Genomic DNA, 17,706 nt, shown 5'->3' with positions numbered 1-17,706 from the left:
CCTAAACTGCCGGCGTCGTGTAAGGCGTAACCGTTAACAAAACCTCACCGGTTTCACAAAAACCGGCGTCGTGTGCACGGCCCCTTATACAGAGCCAGAGCCAATCAACAATACCAGGATTTGTCTTTGTGTTGCAAAGTTTTTTTGTTTGTTTGTTTGTTTGTTTCATGTCACTGCAGTCTACACATTATATTTCCAGGGCATTGAAACCCCTCACTCGTAGTACCAGTATGGGTACTGTTTTATTTTTTTTCATATACACAGGAGAGATATTAAATCCAAGTGCTATAGGTAGGGGATTTCACACAGCGGCCAATCAACAACCAAGCCTATTTACTATCAAAGCCAAAATCAATAACAAATCACAAAGCACTTAACAAGCTAACCCACCAACAGAACAGCCTCTAAGACCATTTAACTGGAGTTATCAGGCAGGCACCTTCCTTCAGGTGTTTCATAGGCCCACGGCTTCTCCAGAAACCTCAACAGGTATCTGGCGTCCCAGTTTTAAATGATTATCGGCCAGTTGCCTTAACATCAGTTTTAATGAAGTCTCAAAAAGATTGTTTTCAAATGTGTCATTAGGGAAGTGCAAGAGGAATTTTGCAATTTGCTGGAAGGAGCACAGAGGATGTTCGTTTGTATAAAGAATCATAATTTGCATGGTTTTATAGTCTGGCAGTTCCATACCCTGCAGGCCCCTTGTTGGTCTTGTCAAAACCGTTTTGAGGATAATTAGACGTCCAACTGCTTCCGGTTATCCCACTCAGATGGCTCTGTGGACCAATGGTGGAGCTTATATCGAACATCCCATGTTTGTAGCTTTGTGAGAATCTTAGCATGTCTCACATGCACTGCTATTGTTATATTTTGCTGATCGGATCATAAACTAAGAAGAATGACCAAAGAATTTGTTGCTGGTTCTTGGTATTTGTTGGTGCCTTTATCAAGGGCTTGTGGTGTGTCTGATTATGTTTTTGATTGCATCGCATTGAAGACGACGTGGCGTCTGTGTGTGTGCGTGTGTAGGGTGGGGGGACATTGAAGATGATGACGGATGCCTGCTTGCTAACCAGTGATAATGAAATGCTCTCAAAGGCTGTTTTGTTGGTGATGTTATTGGTGCACGAAAGCTGTTGGTGATTTTTATTTTTGTTTGTCTTTGGTGGAGCATTCAGGCAATTGGCAGGGCATGTGGTAAGTGAGACCAAATGATTTCATGATACTCCTCCAATAACCAACTGAACTACAATAACCAGTTGAACTGGAACAGTGGAATGGCCTACCTGGTGCTGTCCAGTTCCATGGGTCAGCATGAAAACAGAACACATTCTAAAGTCCACAAAAGCAAAAACTGCTCCGCCCTCAGTCACTCAAGATATTTGCCTTCAAGTTGACTGAGCTGAGCTCACTGCAGAAACAACCATGGCCAAGGTAAGCAAACTGTTACGTTCTAAATGTGTTGGGTTGTATAAATAATTTCCTCAGGACCACTGGTCAGTCTGGTCCGATATGGGCAATGTATTACTTCAGTTTTAATGCAGCTGGTCCTTATTTTAACCCATTTTTTTCTGAAAACATAATTTTGTCCAGTCTTGTTTTCTAGGTCATCACAATTTTAAAACTGTCAAAAGTTTACAACTCATGCTTGTGTCTCATCAGATTGCGTGCCTTATATTACAGGACAATGTGTGAATAAATTACATGGTGAATTCCATGTTCTGTTTTATGAAAACACCTCAAAGCTCAAATGAAAGCAGAAAAAAAACAGACCTCACTCTGGATGGTGTACTATAGCAAGCTGTTATATGCAGGATGGTTAAAGATAATGTGAAGATAATGTGAAGATATTGATAAAACATTGAGAAGATATTGAGAAGATAATGTGAAGATATTGATCAAACATTGAGAAGATTTTGAGAAGACAATGTGAAGATAATGAGAAGATATTGTGGAGATAATGTGAAGATACTGAGAAGATAATTTGACAATAATGGTGATGAGACTGGTGCTGCTGTGATTAATGTTATTTGTTTATTTATCTTTCTCAGCTGGAATTGGTCCCCTATTGGAAGCTCTCTGTTACCGTCCTGCGAGCAGAACTTCAGCACTCCCATGACTACTGTAAGTCCCGTCAATCAATCTGTGTTCTGTCCGCTTGACTGTTAATTGTCTCTTTTCACTGTTTTTTTTTCTGTTTTTTTTTACTAACGCAATAGATTGCCAGATATGGAAGATATTTCAGTGTCTTCTATTGCCATGCTTCAACTATTGTTAGGTATAGCAGAAAATATGTGGATGGAATTGAAATCCTCTAACTAATTAAATAATGTGCGGAGTTTTGTACAATATGTGCATGAATTCAATGTGTACACAGTTGTTCTTGAAGATAAAACAACTTTTTTCCCAGATAGCGGCAGAGAAACTGAAATGAATTGAACTGAACTGATTGCTAGTACTAACCCTAACCCCCTCTTGGTGGTTCTCTTCAGGGTCGAAGTCGGACTGCTATGTGACTCTGAAGCTCCCCACGTCTTCCGCCCGCCTGCACCGCACCAGGATAGTTCCCAACAGCGACAGCCCTGAGTGGAACGAAACGTTCCACTTCCGCGTGAACAGCCATGTCAAGGTCTGACCCACACAGACGTCTCAATGTTGTGCTGATCCTGCTTATAGACCCTTTAAAACCATATTTACAAACATCTGATGTAAAACTTTACAGACAAATTGTTATTAACTGTTGATGTTATCCACTATACTTATTGCCTCCCCCTTGGTTAAGATACCAGGTTGGTGTGTCTCAAATTCATCAGTTTGAGGGTCCACCTACTCAAAGTTGAATAACTTTTAAAAGTGCTTTCCTTTCTCAATCTATCCTTTTTTACACAACTATCCTTCTCTTACAGAATGTTCTAGAATTGCAAATGTTCGATGATGACACATCCTTTGGAGATGATATTTGCACGGCTATCTTGTTTGATCTAAGTAACCTCACCATGGGCCAAAAACAGACCAAAGTGTTCATAACAAATGCACAGGTAAAGCTCTCTTGAAGAGACATTATGACATTTTACCATGTTAATAACAAAATGTGGTCAACTGACATCTTTTTTTTGTTTTGTTTTTTGTCTATGCTCAGACAAGTGATAAGTTATGGGTCGAATTTGAGATGGTTGAGAGGTAAGAGAACAGACAAGTTAATAAATAAATACATAACTGAATACATACGTACATACATACATACACTTTTATTGCATTAAAACACTGAAATGGAAAAGATAAACTGTTGTCCTGGAAACATTGAACTGTTAGGACTGTGTAAGCAACTGTAGGTTGAAAAAAGCATTGGCTTCAATTATTTATAATAGGCTGATTGCTGCCCTGCATATTTTATCATATGCTCCTTTTTTTCATCTGTGTTTTTTAGAGTGTTACAGTAGCTCTATAGACTGCATAACCATCAGATGCCTATTAAACGCCTCACACTTGTCCTTCTTGTTTTTAGCGCTGAAGCACCAGGTTCTTACCTGTCCAATGGAATCTTGGTGGTAGGTGTCACTTTGTGTAGTCTACTTAAATGATTCAGAATAATATTTGTTGATATGAGTATGATGTTACAGAATTCTGTTTGCAGTGTGCATATTGCAGTGATATTAATATGTAGTATACGTAATAATTGCAATTTATAAATAGGCAGTGTCAATGCTATAAAAAATGTTAGCATAAACATGTAATAAAATATCACTTTGGTAATACTTGACGCTATCTACATAGGAGTGACATGACACTGTCATGACACATGAACCACAACTCTGACCCTAACCCTTACCCTAAACCTAACCCTAACTTGTCGTGACAAAAACCGAATGACACTTAATAACAGAAGCGTTATGTCATAAACTTTTATGGGTTGTTTATAATGTTTATGACACGTTCATGACAGTGTCATGTCACTCTTATATCGATACCGTCAAGTAAAGCGTAACACTTTCAGTCGAGATAAAGGATAAATTATGAATTATGGCTCACATTCGTCCTGATTCTTCTGCTTCTAGGCACCACCATTCTCAACTCTTGACATCACGGTAAAACACCCAGGTAAGCAGTAGAACACATTGAAGGATCAAAGAAAGAAAATAAATCACCAGCTTTAGTACAGCTGTCAATTTTTGTTCAGGGGGGAAACACTTTTTCAGTTCACTTAGGTATATGTTCTCTCTCTCTGTGTGTGTGTGTGTGTGTGTGTGTGTGTGTGTGTGTGTGTGTGTGTGTGTGTGTGTGTGTGTGTTGCAGAAATACAGAGCTTAATACTGAAGCTGAAAGGAGCTTATAGAGAGGAACATGTTCTCACCTCGGACCTGATGGACTCTTTACGTTACTACATCAACAGAGACTTGGAGACAGAACTCTCTGTGCAGGTACACACACAGACACACACACACACACACACACACGCACACACACACACACACACACACACACACACACACACACACACACACACACACACACACACACACACACACACATAAATGCATGCATGCATACACGCAGGCACACACACACACACACACACACACACACACTTAGTCCTGAAGGAACATGTTCTCATTTTAGGTGTGGTGGACTCAACTAGAACTGCAGCAATTTATATATGAATTAATTGTGAACTATTTTGATAGGGAATTGTTATAATCTTCAGTATTGTCAAACCACATTCTGAATAATCTTTTGGGTGTAGACAAAGCAAAGCATTGGAAGATGTCATTGTTGTCTCAGGAAAAGCACAGATTGACATCCTCCACCTTTTTTGACATTTTAAAAACTACTGATTCATTTAGAAAAGACAATAATTTTCAGGTAACAAAAAGGAAGATACTCATTGCAAACCAATAGACTATACTATTGAGAATTTGAGACTATGCCATACATTTTATTTCTATTTATTTTTCATTCATTTTATTATTTCATAATCTGCTGTCAACAGGTTGACGATGCCATTCAGTCAATCAATCTTTCACCAGATTCTTTGCGGCCAGTCAGTGCTAATCAGGAAATGAAAGTGCCTCTTGGAGAGGTAGTACACAAACTCTAACATTCATCTATTGCTCAATTTGAACACATTTGAATAATAAAAAAGAAAATGCCCAGTTATCAAACAACACCATTTTATTTCCCACAGGATTTTGTTAACCTGGAACTGAAAACAAGGGAAAGGTAAAACCTCCCTCTACCTAAAAACTTAATACACTCTCAATTCTCCACACAGGCATACCTTGGTAATGTGCTTCATTGTATACACAACATGTTTGTAACTGTATGTAAATCACTTACCGGTATACATTGTAGGTCCACTCCTTATTCAACATTTCCTAGTGAGCTAACCAAAGACATACAAAACCTTGCAGTCACCACCCAGAGCAGGAGTGCACAGTGCAACGTATAAGGTAGCACATGCTACAAAAAAAACAGTTTTGGATGATTATCCAGCTTAGCACCGGTGACACATTATTTTAATGAGGTGTTTGTAACTAGATACCGATGTTAGAAAGTCAACCTCAGCAAAAAAAGTTAACATACAGCCCTGATTCAGAGCCTTGTTGGCACTGCTAGAAGCTTGCTAACATGCTAACTGTGTCCTTTGAAGACAGGAATGTCGTACTGTGATGAATGGCTGGTGGTAATGGCACATGTGTTCATCTGTCCTTCATGTAAACGTACACAACCAGAATTTGAAGATGATAACCAAAATGTCTTCCTTGATAAAAAAAAAACCTCAAAGAAAGTAGCAAATTGTTTCATAGTCTTGTTTTAAACTAGAACTGCAAAGCACACTCTGGTTGGGGTAACGCATACACACACCATCATGACCTCTGACCTAAATGATTTAGGCTAAATCCAACCTCTGACCTAAATCCAACAATTAACACGAGACAACAGATGTTTTGGTCATCATTTTCACATTCTGGTAGTGTACGGTTTCTATTATGTCTATGGTGTATGGTTACGTGAAGGAGACATGAACACATGTGCCATTACCACCAGCTATTCATCACAGTACGACATTATGATTTTAAATGAGCCATATCGCCACGGTGAGTAAGGCTCTGTGTAATAGTTTCTATTATTTTATTTGATCGATTACATTTCTTGAGGTCCTTTTCGTGATCAAAGTGTAACTGACATAAATATGCTGTTACTGTTTCCCTCTTCACTGTTGTTTGGTGACTGTGACACTGCAGCTCAGAGGAGAATCTGGCGTTGCGTCTGGACTTTAACATCCCGTCGGCTGAGAGGGACTTCCTGGAGAAGAGGAAGGCGGTGGTGGGGCATGCTCTCCAAAAGCTGCTAGGACTCAGCTCACCTCCTCAGACAGATAAGGTAGTGTGTGTGTGTGTGTATGTGTGTGTGTGTGTGTGTGTGGTGTGTATGTGTGGTGTGTATGTGTGGTGTGTGTGTGTGTGTGTGTGTGTGTGTGTGAGAGAGAGAGAAATAGATAGATAAGGGAGTAAACCAGAGGGATAGGGGGGTGGGGGGTGCATTGAAGGGAAGATACAGATCAGAGTTTGGTTTCTTGCCAAGCAGGTTTTTTGCATACAAGGAATTTGTCTTGTTTGTGTAGATCAAATTAGCCAGAGATGGTATTTCATTTTGCTTGATAATCACTTTTGTTCATCAGTGGATAGAGGCTTTAATTTTTCCAACTCTACAAACCAAGTGGAACATTAAAAACAAGAATGCTCTTTTGGGGGCTAAGGAAGGGGGAAAGGCACGCACGCACACATGCACGCACGCACACACACACACGCACACACACAAACATGCCCACGGAGAGATGACTCACCTCAATGTACAAATTTGGTCCAAATATGTGTTCCACTACATTGGCCAGCTCCTTGGCTAATGACCTGGGATGCAAATAGAGAGAGTGAAGGCCTGGGCCAGACACACTCAGACATACAGTAACACAATACATACAGTACCTCCACTGCCTACATTTCCCAGAATGCTCGTACATGATGCTACATTCTGAATCACTCCCTATTGAAGGCATAATGTTCATAAACAGTTGTACTCATTATTGACCATTTCAACTGCATAAACTAACATAAGGCATTTCTGGTGGCACATAAAACAACATTTAGTAGTTTTTATAGTAACTTGGGGACACAAAAAAAGTTAAAATCAACAATTTGGACTTAAAATTGGTAAAATATGTCTTGTCTCCACCGTGGGATAGTGAGAAACGTAATTTCGATCTCTTTGTATGTCTGGAACATGTGAAGAAATTGACAATAAAGCTGACTTTGACTTTGACTTTGACTTTGAATTTGTAGAGCATTACGCTAAAGTCCAATAGATTTTACATTTTAATTTCAAAGTATATGTGGTTTTGAATGTTTCAATACAGAAAACGGAAACAATCTAGGAACAGATTGAAAGGGTCTAGAAAGAGAGAGAGATAGAGAGATGATAAAGGACAACAGGTGTGTAGTTATTACACTTGTCTCCAGGACTGACAATGGCAGATGTACAAATATGCCGACAAAAATGTACAACAGTACAAAAGTAATTTTGCTGCACTGTTCCTATTTCATGGTAATGGCTGTACTGTTTAGAACCGTTTTGGAAGCTTATTGACCAAAGATTCTAGAACAGAGCTCCGCTCTAGGATCTTTGCTATTGACACATCTCCTTCCAGGTCCCGCTGGTGGGTGTGGTTTGCTCGGGGGGCGGGACCAGGGCGATGACTGGCACCTTTGGGAGTCTGAAGGGTCTCCAAGCTCTGGGCATCCTGGATGCTGTCAGCTACATCACGGGAGTCTCAGGAGCCACATGGTGAGAGACCAGCCCCTCAGACAAGATTAGACGACACACACACACACACACACACACACACACACCTCACTCACACATCTGACTTTCAGTGCAGTGTGACCTTTTCTGAAATGCTCTGTGTGTGTGTGTGTGTATGAGAGAGAGAGAGAGAGAGAGAGATAATATATAGTGTGAATATACCACATCATAACCAGTCTTACCTGTATGATTTCCATATAATGTTCTGTCTCATATAACATGGCATTATTGCATGTTACAGGGCCATATCCACACTCTATGATACTTCCGATTGGTCGCAAAAGGACATAAGTGTGGTCGCCGAGCCCATGAAGGTTGAGATGATTAAGAGGTACCAGGACATTATGTCCACTGAGCAGCTCCGTGGCTACAGGGAGGAGATGGATCTGAGGGAGAAGGAGGGGGTCCCAGTCACCTACATCGACAAGTGGGGTCTGGCCATCGAACACCTCATCTATGGCAAGGTGCTGAATACAGTCAAGTCAATTCAAGTCAAGTTTATTTAAATAGCACAGGGGTCATTCAGTGTGCTGCATAAGCAATGGCCCAGAGAAATAGTACATAAAAGCACAGAAATGGACACAGAAACAGAAAGCAACAAAACCATAAAAGGCACGGTTTTACATTACACACACACACACACACACACACACACACACACACATGCATACTCACACAGACACACACACACATGCACACACGCACGCACACACACACGCACACATCTCTCTTTCTCTTAATCTCTCTCTTGTTCATCTCTCACACAAGCAATACAACACACACAGACATATACACACACCCATACATATACACACACCCTTAACTTTGTTCAAAATGTATTTGCAAACTGCAATCAGATTGCATATTACACGTAAGCAATAGATTCTGCAGAGCCAATTGCTGAATGTGCACTTTTGCCTGTGCAGAAATGGGACAGTACCCTGTCTGACCAGAGGAGGGCAGTATCTGAGGGACAAAATCCTCTGCCCATCTACACAGCAGTGAACATGAAGACCAGCCAGAAGGGCAACGTCACTGATGCTGGTAAGAGTTTTCAGTTTTATTCCAAACATCCCTTTCTTCTTCTATTAATTAAATTAAGATATTAAACTCAGATCCCGTACAAAATGGAGCACATGGCAAGTGCTGTGCAAAAAAAAAAATTTTTTTTAAATATAATTCAGGGCAATGTCTGCAGTGCATACACATTCGTCCAGCTCTACTGATTAAAGTGGAATTTGCTAATTGTAGTCAGTGAATGTTACTGTATCCGGTGTAGCTAAGATGTTGTGATTCTACAGACTAAAGCATGTTTGGGTCATAGCTTCAGATTGTTCCTTTGTTGTGTTTGCAGAGTGGTGTGAGTTCAGCCCCTATGAGGTGGGCATTCCAAAATACGGTGCGTCCATCCCCACGGAGAACTTTGGTAGCGAGTACTTCCTGGGGTGCATGGTCAAGAACCTTCCAGAGGCTCGGCTGCCATTCCTGATAGGTAAGAGATGAAGGAAGCAAGAGAGAAGGAGTGTGTGTGTGTGTGTGTGTGTGTGTGTGTGTTTGAGTGTATAAGTGTGTGTTTGAGTGTGTGTGTGTGTGTGTGTGTGTTTGAATGTGAATGTGTGTGTGTGTGTGTGTGTGTGTGTGTGAGGGTATGTGTGAGGGGATCCCTGATCATGCAGTACAGCCCCCTCTCCATCCATCCATCCTGTGTGTGTGTTCTGTAGGAATCTGGAGCAGTGCCATGTCCATCAGCCTTAACGATGTGTGGAACTATGTCACTGGCAACAAACCAGCCTGGCTTCCTGGTGATGTCATCAAGACAGGTATTGGTGCTCTGAAGACAGCACTGTGTAAGTGTAGTGGTAAGGAAAGTTACCACTACACTGCAGGAGCCTAAAAGTTGTGCTTTCAATACCTGGCTGGTTGTATATTGTACACATAAATGCATCCATACATGATTAAATATGTAGGCTATATATTGTACACATAAATGCATCCATACATGATAAATATGTAGGCTATATATTGTACACATAAATGCATCCATACATGATTAAATATGTAGGCTATATATTGTACACATAAATGCATCCATACATGTTGTATACAGTACATGCATATGAAGAGTTTGGTTCCAAAACACTATATCTCCATTTTTAAAAACATTAATAAGTAATGTTATGTCATTGTGTATTTCAGATAATATCAACAAAATTGCAAATGTGTCGTTTTGATTGAGTACAGATTAATTGAATAACAATAACCCAATAAAGATCCACTAAAATTACATGTAAAACAAAATAATAATAAAAATAAGATTAATGAAAATTCATTAAAATGGAGGATATAGCCTTTTGGAACCAAACTCTTCCTATGATTTGTAACGTGTATGTAATTGGTAGCACAGGGAAATGTGGAAGTCAAGCATCTTAAAAGTGGGTAGGCACATTCTTAGCAATTTTGACAAACTACAGTATCAGTCCAGTAGTTTGCCCCAGCAGCTTCAACCAGCTGTCTGATGACTGTGCTGTTGGTGTGTGTTGTCATGTTGGACCCTGTGAGATTCGTGAGGTGTTCTGTCCCCCACAGAGTCGGACAACAGGCCGTCCACGCTCGACACCGTCATCATCAAGCCGGCCACCGACATGGCACAAAGGATTACCGGCTTCTTCACCAGCCGACCGATCTCCAGCCACATTTACAACTTCATGCGAGGCCTAAATTTACACTGGGACTACAACAAGACAAGTGGATTCATTGCGGGAAATGGTAAGAATAATGCCACTTCATGTCACATATTATACAGCTGTTGTGTATTATGCTGTTGTATCACATGTTTATTATATATCTTAATATATTTACATAATCAATTATATATGTTGTATATGTTCTGCTTATTACATATGTCACACACGTGTGTCATATACAGTATGTGTGATATACTGAATAACCGTATGAGTGTGTGTGTGTGTGTGTGTCTGTGTGTGAAATATGACACGATTTGGAACCAGCTGCCATTGTTATAATAAATCCAACCTTTGGGCTTCCTGTCCAGACACTCACCCTGATGCGTTCCCAAACCAGCTGACCCCAGCGGACGCCACCCTGAACCTGGTGGACGCGGGCTTCGCCTGTAACACAGGTTTCATCCCAGTGCTGCAAGCCCACAGGTGCATGGACCTCGTCCTGTCCCTCAACTACTCCTGGGATTTGGATCAGTTTAAGGTTTACTATGTTATGTTATGTTATGTTATGCTATGTATTAATAATTGTTTTACATGAGGTAGTACATCAGTGTGAGCAATGTATGTTATTCTCAAATCAGCCATGTTGTGACACCCTGGCCAGCATGGTGCTCATATCTGAGGCTCTTAATTTGAAGGGACCGTGCACCTGTCATGCCTGACACCATTTCTTATTGATTAAAATAGAGCAAACTGCCTTTTCTCTTGACACTCTTCTGACCCCAATAAATGTAGTTGTGGATAAACAATGACCTACCTAACGACACTAAACCACGACCTATCCATTTATCATGGTCATGCTTGAGCTTGAGCACTAAGCCAGGTACATTACTCATCTTCTCTGAGGCACGTTTGACCTGTTTGCCCTGTCAATGTACTCCTCAGGTGTTAAAGGAAACCCAGCAGCACTGTGCTGACCACAGGATCCCGTTCCCCCACATCGATTTCTGCCACGTGGAGAACGAGCCCATGAAAGAGGTGTACGTCTTCGAGGACGAGGAGAACCCCAAAGCACCCATCGTGGTTCACTTCCCCATGGTCAATCTCACCTTCAGGGAGTTCAAAGCCCCAGGTGAGTAGGTGCAAGCCCCGACCCCTCAGAAATCTTTCATTCTCCACAATACGCCATGCTTGTGATTATTTCAGCTCAGTCCTTTCATCGTTTCAAATCCAAGGGGCCAGGATGTGTCACAGAATACAGGCATTAACCGTCAATATTGTGATGATGATAAATGCAATAATTAATGTCATATTGATAAAACATATTAACCATCTTTTCAGTCATCCATTGTTCCATTTGAATGCTTTTGGGTGTGGTTACATACTCACCACCACTTCACTCGTATTTTGAGTGTAATTTATTTTCCCAAATTAGTTAAAAAGCACAAAGCAATCAAATAAAAAAATAATTTCACTATTAATAATCCATCAAATTATAATGATATTATATATTATATACTTCAGCAAAAGAGGCTGGTAGCTCTTGATTGTAAAGCGTAGACTTTATCCTCGTATTGGGTGCTCTTGGAAAATGGGAACAGTTCATGAAAAGGAAAGCAATTCCAGGCAGTCCAGGGAAGGTGACTGAGGAAGGTATATTTAAAAAGCCTTTATTTGTTACTGGCTAATCCATAGTTTAAAACGCCAACATGTTTCGACCACACTTGGTCTTCATCAGGGCATGTACAAGTTAATGAGGACTTACCTATATAGGGTCAAGAGGTCATATGACCAGAAAAGACATTCTACAACAGGTGATCCTTTGCACATTAATACAGCAGAAAGAAAAATAAGAAAAGAAATGTAAAATAAAAAATTATTATATAAAAGAAATATACAGTGACATTCACATCAGTAGGCCTACATCACTATAAAAAACAAGTGAAATCGATGTCTTCATTTAGACCAGGATATTCCATAGCATTCAGGCGATGTATCCAGAACGACTCACGTTGGTTCAACCTCTGTAACCTATTGCCCCCCCTCGCCAAAGGTCTGACATGCTCAATGCCCTGTATAGTTAACAAGGAGTCGTTCTTGTTATGGTACTCGTTAAAGTGTCTAGCCATGGGGTAATCTTTATTCACCACTCTGATGGCATATTTGTGCTCAGCAAGACGGTCCCTTAACCGTCTTTTTGTGCGGCCGACATAAAAGAACCCCTCCTCACAAGGATGCCAAACGATAAATTACAAATGTTGTGTTACAATTAATAAAATCCCTTAATTCATATGTTCTGTTGGTTCTTGCGTCCAAAAAACATTTGGATTGGTTGACATTGGCACAATGGGGGCAATGCATACATTTAAAAGTACCTATAGGTTTTTTGAGCCAGGAGTCTTTTCGCTCAGGTGGGAGGTATGAGCGCATTAACTTATCCCTAAGAGTAGGCGCGCATCTGAATGATATTACTGGAGGTTCAGGAAACACTTCTCGTAATTGGCTATCACTCTCAATGATCGACCAGTTTTTCCTTACAATGTTTTTAATCCGTGCCGCGTGACTACTGTAAGTAGTGACGAAGTATGGTGGTGATTTATTAGTCCGTTTATGTGTATTCTTCTCAAGTAGAACGCTACGTTGAAGTGCCTGCACTTTACTGTTAGCTTGGGAAATAACTTCTGGCCTATACGCCCTATCCGAAAACCTCCTAGCCATTGACTCAGCCTGTTCATTGAAGTCGTTGTCTTTGTCACAGATACGTCTCAAACGTTGGATTTGGCCGTAAAAGATATTCCGTATAAGGTGCGGGGGGTGAAACGAGTCTGCTCTAAGGATGGTATTACGGGAGGTGCTTTTCCTGAAAAGAGTAGTGTGTAGCTGGCCCTCCAAGCCCTTATAGATATTCAAATCCAAGAAATTGACTTTATCAAGTGAGTAGTCTAATGACAATTTAATATTGGGATTAATGCCATTAACATAAGTATGAAAGTCCAACAGTTGACTTTCAGACCCATTGAAAATCAAAAGAACATCGTCTATGTAGCGACCATACCACGTAATACATTCAAAAAAAGGATTGCATGAGTTCAATATGTGTTCCTTTTCCCACAGGCCCAAATACAAACATGCGTAATTAGGTGAAAAACTTGATCCAATGGGTACCCCAATTTTTTGTACATACATCTCATCCATGAATATGAAAAAATTGTTGTGAATAACCCAGTCCGTCAATTTCAATAGAAATTCACTTGAGTCAATTCTTCCTGTGATATAGTGACTCAGCGCAAACAAGCCCTGCTGGTGGTCAATGTTCGTGTATAGACTTTCAACATCCATGATGACTAGAAAATGTGTGCGTACATTGGGCAATGTTTTTAATCTGTTTAATACGTCGGTGGTGTCCTCTATGTATGATGGGAGCTCCCTTACCAACGGTTTAATAAAGGAATCAATATATTTCGATGCAGGCTCAGTGAGTGTACCATTGCCTGATATGATAGGCCGACCAGGGGGATTGTCCCTGGGTTCTTTGTGCACCTTAGGGAGTAAATAAAAAGCTGCCACAAGTGGGTACTCAACAGTTAAAAAACCAAGTTCGTTTGATGTTATGTAGCCTTCATCAAATGCCCCTTTTAACAGCGCATTAAATTCTTTTTTCATAACGGGTTAGTATACAGTCTCTGATAGTATTTGGTGTCTAGCTGACGATGAGCTTCCTTGATGTATTTATCCTTAGACAGTACCTTTGTCCGCAGGACGAATAATGAGGTCATGGTTGTTGGAAAGTTTGTTAAGGGCGATGCGCTCGTTTTTGGATAGATTTGTTCTGTGCGTAACTGGGTCCATATTCAACAACCGGTTAACCTCAAAGTCTACTTTCTTAGAAAAAGTTACAAGTGCTGGGTTGGTCACTTTAGGGGAGAATCGGGATTTAGGTTTAAACACAGTGGGCAGGTCAGAAGTGTCAGAGGTGTCATCAAGTGTGGTTGCACTCAGGGAGCTCTGAGTGTGGCCAAAAGTCTGAGAGTGCCATACTTTCAGGTGTAGGCTACGATAGAACCGAAATAAATCCACTCGAGTGGCAAATGTAGTTACATCGTGAGTGGGGGCAAAGGATAACCCCTTAGACAAGACTGACAATTGTGCAACACTTAACTCAGAATCAGACAATTAATTACCGCGGATAGTGTATGCGTGTCTTATATAGTATCAAGTTTTACAGACATTGTGGTGATTTCATTTTAATTATTTTTGCCTCAACAATCCTGCCGTGAAAATCGCATATTGTTATCAACCCTATACTTCCTGTTTGTTGTTGCACTAAGGTGTCAGGCGCGAGGGGGTGGAGGAACTGAAACAAGGGGACGTGGATGTCAGCACCAAAGACTCGCCGTACGTCACTACCAACCTGGCCTATCAGCCGGAGAACTTCCAGAAGCTGATGGATCTCATGCACTACAACATCCTGAACAACCGCGACACACTCCTGTCGGCTTTGCGTCGGGCGTTAGAGAGAGAGAGTCCACAAAGACGAGGATGAACACGAAGACCACTCCTGTCCCTGAATGGATCCCTATTTGTTTTCATTTTGATTATTTGGAGCCAGACATAGTCTGTGAGAATATAGAATTATAAGCATGTTCTTATGGAGACCAAGGTGGGATACTGTATCTCATTTACTTTAATTGCATGTTTATAATCATGATATACTTATTCAAGCATGCTTATTGTGTACATTCATATGAAAATAGAAAATAAAAAAAGGATTCACACTTACTTCACACAATACTGCATGATGATATATGTTGTACTTGTGAAAAACAGTCTGTTCTACTGAAAGGCTTTAAGGTTAGAATGTTGCCCCCATAGTGTCAGAAAATGTATTGCAATGACTCGAGCAAGAAGGGTCACACAAGAGGGATACACACTACACTAAAACACATCCATAAACAGTAAACAAAGGTAAAGACACACACAATAACCCCCCCTGAACCCCAGCCGCAATGCATTGTGGGAACCAATAGCGCTAGTCCAACACACCAACGTTACAGTATCAATATATAAACTAAACTAAAATTGCATACAAACTAAAAATTGGTTGACTACTCTTCATGTGTTGGTCTCGGGTGGTGTACAGTACATAGCATTTGCTTTCACATTTAAAAAATATACTTCAAATAAACATTCAGACTCGTGCTTGTGATTAGTGCTCATTTTTTTGCTAGTGATATGATTGTTGTTTGAAAAAGGTGTCGAGCCACTCCTCCCATGGCTATTTGAACTGATGCTTCTTCTCTATGCTGCTGCTCAGAGACACCTCTTGCCAGCTGGGAGTGAAGTGAAGGGTGGCGTAGTGTTCGTCATGTTGAACGCTGACATGGGGGCCAGAGGTCATCTTGAAGCATGCAGGGTCAGAGATGGTTGCTACGGTGCTGCAGTAAACATTACTAGTGCATTGCTGGTGAGGGGAGATCACATACAGTATATTGTCTGAAGTGAGGTGTGGCCTGTACTTGATTGATTTGTTGCTGGTTCTACCTTGGATATGTTACTCTGATATCTTTGTACGCATTTATTCTTAATTCATTGGTAGCCTAGTACTTTACAATGAGGATTCCCTTATAAAGAGTTGACAACCACTTATAATTTTGTTATTAAAGTATTATTATAGGGGAAAAAAACATACTTATCCTGTGAAGCCTTTAAAAAGTAGCATTACAGTGGCTAGTCAAATAACAAGAACTAGAATAACCTCTAAAAGCCATCATTACATGTCATAGAGCAGATAAGTAACTCTGGTTTGCAGGCTTATGTATGAAAGGAATGATAGTAATATACGATATATCAAATACGTATTTGTTATGTTCAATGCTAAATGATTTCAAATACCTTGACATCCGCTTTAATCACGCTGTCCTCATTTACAATCGCCTTCTTCCTCCTGTTTGAGGACGCCCACAAAAAGACAGCAATAATGTGTGAGGTGGTGATATTAAAATCACTCGATAGAATATAATCTACTTCTTTTGGATGTGTTACTTTCATTTTTGTTGAGATGGACAAATTGATTAAGTGCTTCTGATTGACACTCACAACCAGCACGTAACGACCACAGTTGCCAAACCAGGAGTGCCAAGATGGGTAGGCTACAATGATAATCGCTGCGAGTTCTCCTTTGGTCCACCGGGATGGCACTATTAGGGAGAAATAGGGAGGCATAAGAACCATTACACCAACTTGGAAAGACGGGAATTGTGCTTGGTCAAGAAATTAATACACGCGTCCATAGTGTTCACCCAGCAAACAATTTTCGATTCAGGGAACGTTCTGCGGACGTTTGCGGAAGGATGTGGGAACGTTCGCTGCTAACGTTCCCTCGCGGTCATTCAGGGGCTCGTTTCTAGAAAGCGTTGTTTGCTAACTTGCGTCGCAACCTTGGAAGTTCGCTCCATCGTTCTTGGATTTGGTGTTCCTAGAAAAGGTAGTTCGAACTCTCAATCGCAAACAAGTATGCAAAGTTTGGTCATTTGAACTACTGCCCCTGGGCAGTCGCACTTGTGTTGTTCCTTGGTAGTTCCAGTTGGTGTCCTGAGCGCCTAACCAAAAATCACAACCGCCTAACCAAAAATTCCGAAGTGGATGTTTATTTCGTGACTCAATGATTTATCTATCCTTTAGCTTAATTTTGATTAAGAGACTGACTCCCCTACTTGGCTCATTCTTGCTGTTAATAATATTCTCCTTGCTTTTTGTTAGGCTAGTATTATAATCTTCAGACTCTTAAAACCAGCATAGTGATACATGTTAGTGGCTAAAGCAGGTGACTTGTTATCCCAGCGTTGTAGGTTCGACTCACCGAGTGGTTAGTGGTGTTGGTTGATGTTCCAAAACAAGTAGTGTAGCGAAATACAGTTTCTGTCGTGTTTTATTTGGCATTTTGTAAAATCCCATTGATTTCTGTTGGAAGACTCATTGCACGTTGATAGCTGCGCAGTCTATGCTTCAGATTCCAATATTGAGCGGTTGTGAATAGTTCCACAATAGCAAATAAGACGGCTGGAAATCATACATTGCGCCGATATATTTGCTTTTAATAATCAACGAACACCACTAACCACTCTGTGAGTTGCACAGTTTTGAAAACGAACGTTAGGGGTTGTTTTAG

The 17,706-nt window shown here is 40.6% G+C and overlaps 1 long non-coding RNA gene and 1 pseudogene across 1 annotated transcript; one reads left to right on the top strand and one right to left on the bottom strand.

Moving 5' to 3' along the window:
- The first annotated feature begins 1,425 nt into the window (after positions 1–1,425).
- On the top strand, positions 1,426–15,265 carry LOC143118781 (cytosolic phospholipase A2 zeta-like; annotated as a pseudogene).
- A 671-nt stretch (positions 15,266–15,936) lies between these two features.
- Positions 15,937–16,678, bottom strand: LOC143127631 (uncharacterized). The gene is made up of 3 exons (XR_012987662.1): positions 16,635–16,678; positions 16,431–16,482; positions 15,937–15,999 (listed from the first exon to the last, which is right to left on the bottom strand). It is a non-coding gene; the product is annotated as an uncharacterized LOC143127631 (long non-coding RNA).
- Positions 16,679–17,706: the final 1,028 nt, after the last annotated feature.

This window comes from Alosa pseudoharengus, unplaced genomic scaffold (assembly GCF_046254945.1).
Source record: "Alosa pseudoharengus isolate Yale_2024_CS ecotype anadromous, Long Island Sound unplaced genomic scaffold, YU_APseudo_1.1 YU_APseudo_1.1_scf_1, whole genome shotgun sequence".
In the NCBI taxonomy this organism is placed as follows: Eukaryota; Metazoa; Chordata; class Actinopteri; order Clupeiformes; family Clupeidae; genus Alosa; species Alosa pseudoharengus.
The sequence above is the reverse complement of the archived record's forward strand: the minus strand, read 5'-3'. Positions and strand labels throughout refer to the sequence as shown.